Source organism: Schistocerca cancellata, chromosome 1, assembly GCF_023864275.1.
Source record: "Schistocerca cancellata isolate TAMUIC-IGC-003103 chromosome 1, iqSchCanc2.1, whole genome shotgun sequence".
NCBI classification, from domain to species: Eukaryota; Metazoa; Arthropoda; class Insecta; order Orthoptera; family Acrididae; genus Schistocerca; species Schistocerca cancellata.
The window spans coordinates 443774959-443779944 of NC_064626.1; positions in this window are offsets into that span (position 1 = coordinate 443774959).

Consider the following 4986-nt stretch of genomic DNA (forward strand, 5'->3'; position numbering starts at 1 on the left):
AGTATTCCCGTCAGTTTCAGCACATTTTGCAAAATACAGTACAAATGGTACGTTCACTGTATCAATGATGGTATTTCCAGTTAACTAATGTAAATAAAAAAGTACACAGTAATGTGATTTTATTCCTGTTGTCTCCTTAAGCTGGCCTCTCCGATCCCAGGTTCCCTACATAAAATTGTTCAGCGAGCATTCTCCATGTCCTGTTAAATTTTTTCACACTCTTACGGAACACCTTGTATACAGGATGTTTAAAAAGAAGTGTCACACATTCCTACAGGAGGAAGTATTGGTCAGAATTTGAACAATCCGATAACTGTTGAGACATGGGATGTGGAAGATCCACAGTTCACAGCCTGCATTTTATTTACAGCTGAAGCAGGATTCAAAGGAGATGGTTTAATAAATTTGTGTGAACAGACAGGAGTTCTTGGTCAATCATGGAGGTGAGGTATCAGGATCACTTCAGTATCAATTTAAGCCCAGGAATTGTAGGTGACAGACTCATAGGACCATATACTTGACCAAACAGATTAACAATTACTCTGTATCACCTATTTCTGGTTGAATAATTACCGGTGCTGTTGGAGAACATCGAGGCTAGACGTCTGCGGGCGTGTTGAGTATCAGTCGTGAGCAAAGATACTTGAGATTTTTCACGTTATACGTACATGAAAATTAAAGGCCTTCTTATTTCTGAATTTTAATCAACTATCTATAAGATAGCAAATACGTAATCGGGCTATGCGACGGGCCTGTGATCGTCCTCTAGAAAACTAAGCGGCCACCAAACTTCTAAAATCTTTCATACGCTTTATTGGGCAGTTGTAAGCGAAGTATATGTACGCGTACGAATAGAACGCAGGGTTAGGTCACAGGGGTGAGAAGTTGGTGGATACGGCAAACAAGGTGGAGTGTATGTCATTAACTGTTCTGATGGATGTGATGAAACGTGCGAGGAATTGAGGCGTATGATACATTTGTGGAAGGGAGGATAACAGTCCCGCATGCACTTCTCGGGTTCTGAGACCAGTAGATGGCCCAGTTCCGTGCGCTTCCGATATTGCTTTTACTTCCAGCGATTTCTCTTTATCACCAGTGGTTTGACAAGTGTAATTTTGCGAAGAAATGTTCAATCTAGTGGCATAAATACAATACGATCTCATAAAAAGTTTTGATAACAAGGCGACATCGTGCAAATGTATCGAAAGCTCTACAAAAGCGAAAAATTATTCAACCAGTATGTAGTAAGGCAAGAGATCACGTGCACAGAAAGAGTGAAATGAGTATCACGTGGTTGGTGCTTCAGTTCATTCTTACAGAGTGTAAAGTGTAGATGACGTAACTACATTACAGGATCGTGTTACGTTCCGTCAGGGTGGGCCAGAGAGGAAAATCATATGCAGCTGACTACTACAAAAAATGGTTCAAATGGCTCTGAGCACTATGCGTCTTAACTGCTCAGGTCATCAGTTCAAGGAAAATGGTTCAAATGGCTCTAAGCACTATGGGACTTAACATCTGTGGTCATCAGTCCCCTAGACTTAGAACTACTTAAACCTAACTAACCTAAGGACACCACATACATCCATGCCAGAGGCAGGACTCTAACCTGCTACCGTAGCAGCAGCGCGGTTCCGGATTGAGGCGCCTAGAACCGCTCGGCCACCGCGGCCGGCAGGTCATCAGTCCCCTAGAATATAGAACTACTTAAACCTAACTAACCAAAGGACATCACACACATCCACGCCCGAGGCAGGATTCGAACCTGCGACCGTAGAGGTTGCTCGGTTCCGGACTGTAGCGCCTAGAACCGCTCGGCCACTCAGGCCGCCTGACTACTACAGTTAGATGCATCATACGGCCGAATGCCATTAGTTTAGAAGGTAATCTGTTTAACATCTTGCTTAACCACAGAGTTACTATCAGGGATTGAGAAATTACTATAACGTATGTAATTTTTCCTCTTATCTACGTGATTATGTAGCTCTCAATTCGTTCGAGCAATCAATCAATCATGATAGGAAACACAGTCATAGCTCAGTCACTGAAAATGATTCTGAAATTTTACTTGTTAGAATGGAATCAGGCGATGATTCTTCTTCTCTGCAGGCTCGTGCTTTGCGGCAGTCTGCTAATCTGTACAAATAAAATGCCTCGTAATTTTGGGAGCGTTGTATAATCAGTCGGGAAACCTCAGATCAAGCGGATATTTGGCTTTGATGAAGTTTAACCTTCCGAAGAAGTAATGGAGCTCTTGGATTATTAAATGCAAGTTCGTATCCAGTCTTTCGGAAGTTCCCTTCTGATTAACAACTACGCAATATATCGATAAATATCATTAAGTCTCAAATGTCACATACACACCCTTTTTATGAAGGAGCAATATATATATATTTTCTTTTTAATCGTACAGTTCGTATCAGTTATCTTCTGTAATAAATCTCAATAATCAGATTACAGTTGTTCCAGACCAAGCTCAGGCTAATCGGCACGAAGACAATCTCGGAAGCTCCCTTCTTCTTTTTTTTTTTTTTAACAACCACCAGAGAGAGTACTACAAAGAATACTGATGCGCTCATGGCATAGCTATTGTATGAACTACTTTTCGCATGGATTCTGCGAGTATGAAGATAAAAAATTAGTAAACGTCATTAAAGGGTAGAATTGTATCAGAATAATTGATCGAATATAAAGAGATATTACACGTACAGATAAACAACTTGAGGTTACGTGTGATTTGTGTTGTTATTGCTGTTCATTGTCTTCAAGCTATCTTAAGATGCTCTCGTTTGCAGAGTGACTCAATAAAGCTGAGCCGTGCAGGCTCCTATCGCTCCTAGTCGCTATTTTTTACTCAGTTCCACGCAGGGTGTACTATAGGGCGTGCACGAAGAACTCGGTGTGGTCGGACACTCTCGGACCGGCTCCGCCAGGCACCAAGAAGTGAGCCGTCATACTGAATGCAAGTGCGGCGGGTCAGGGCCAGTTGGTGAAGTGTGGCTGTGCTATTTGGCTGGCTCTGAGCACTATGGGACTCAACATCTGAGGTCATCAGTCCCCTACAACTTAGAACTACTTAAACCTTACGAACCTGAGGATATCACACACACCCATGCCCCAGGCAGGATTCGAACCTGCGACCGTAGCAGTCCCGCGGTTCAGGACTGCAGCGCCAGAACCGCTAGACCACCGCGGCCGGCTGCTATTTGGATTTTGGCCTGTTGCCCCCCCGTGGATCGTATACCGAGCCACCTGGATGGTCGTTGTAATGGGCAGGGCGGCTCTGGCCGGTGGAACACCTTGCTATCAATTTCATGCACGTTGACGTCAGTTTGCCGTGCCAGGAATGTGCAAGTATTAACCCACTTGGCCATTTTGTCAAGATTATAATTATTTTGGTGAGTATATCTGTTGACTGTGTACCGTGGTACTTGACTCAAGTTTTTAGAAAAACGGCTCTGAGCACTATGGGACTTAACATCTATGGTCATCAGTCCCCTAGAACTACTTAAACCTAACTAACCTAAGGACATCACACAAAACCCAGTCATCACGAGGCAGAGAAAATCCCTGACGCCGCCGGGAATCGAACCCGGGAACCCGGGCGTGGGAAGCGAGAACGCTACCGCACGACCACGAGCTGCGGACTCAAGTGTTTAGACTGACTGTAAATTCCGCTGAAGTATGTTGTTCAGCTGCATTGCAGTAATTGCTACAAATTTAAATGGCAACTGATTGCGCTCATATTTGTACTCTGCCGTGAGTTATTAGTTTGGGTAAATGCAATGCAAAGCGTATGCATGGTGGCATTAGTGTGTTTTGTATTTCGTAGGTAACAGTTGGATATAAATTGATACCAGATTTCCATTGAGCGTTATAAATACAGGTAAAATATACTGGGCCATATCATTTTGGATAGCAAAGCTGTTTCAACCTTCGGTTGTCGTTAGTTTTAAGAGTTATTTGGACTAGAAGACATCGTTAGCCTACAAAAGTTTTGTACTTCTTAAGCTGTACAGCTGCTGTGCAGTCTGAATCAGCTTTCGAGTCATCAATTCACATTGTACTGGTGGTTTAATGTCTGTTGCGTTGGATAGTTCAATCTACAATCGGCAGCCTGCAGCTAGAAGACTGTTGTATGGCATTTGTCAATGTGTTGTTGCAAACCAGTTAAGTATAATTTATACTATATAGGAGGTCTTTGCCGTTCTGAATTCCTTACAGTTATTAAACCTCAAAGAGATGGTTATTCTCAAGTTAGCTTTCAATTATTTGTAATATATTCATTATTACCAGTACCTTTCAACCTAAGTCCTCCCCGAATTACACTGGAATTTTGTTAAAGAGAATAATTCTGAAAATTTCGTTGTTTAAGTTATTTAGGGCCGTTTCTGTCAGGCCAAACTGAGTAACTTCTAATGATTTAATTTTTACTCAACCTTCCTACTGTGTCACATTTTTGGAATTTAAAATGTTTCGGTTTCTGGTTCCAACAAAGGAAACATATTTGGTCTCTTTATATTTAATATCTAATTTTAGTTTTTAGTCTGTTGATCTGATTCTAACTGCCCTTTGCCCTTATATCTGTACCTGAGATTTCCTGTTGGGTGGTCCTGTTATGGCGACTGGATCTGTTGAGTTGTGAACCTCTGTGATGGCACCTATTTAAAGATTCTTATTTTTAATTTGATATTATATTGCTTTTAACAACGTTCGTAATCAAGATGCTAATAATTTAACTACACGTAATGTGTAGGATGATTTTTTTAATTGATTTTGTGTTGTTTATTGTTTAACTGCGAATGGTGTTTGAAAAATTACTTCCTTTCACTTGTTGCGGATTGGCCTAACCACCCAACAGCTAATTATACCGACGTCAAGATGGCGTAGCATACGAAAAGCAAATATACATGACGTTTGACAATTCGTCTTCACATCGATTCCTAATGGTCTCCGTGTCCCCCTGTAAGTGATGCATACATTTGT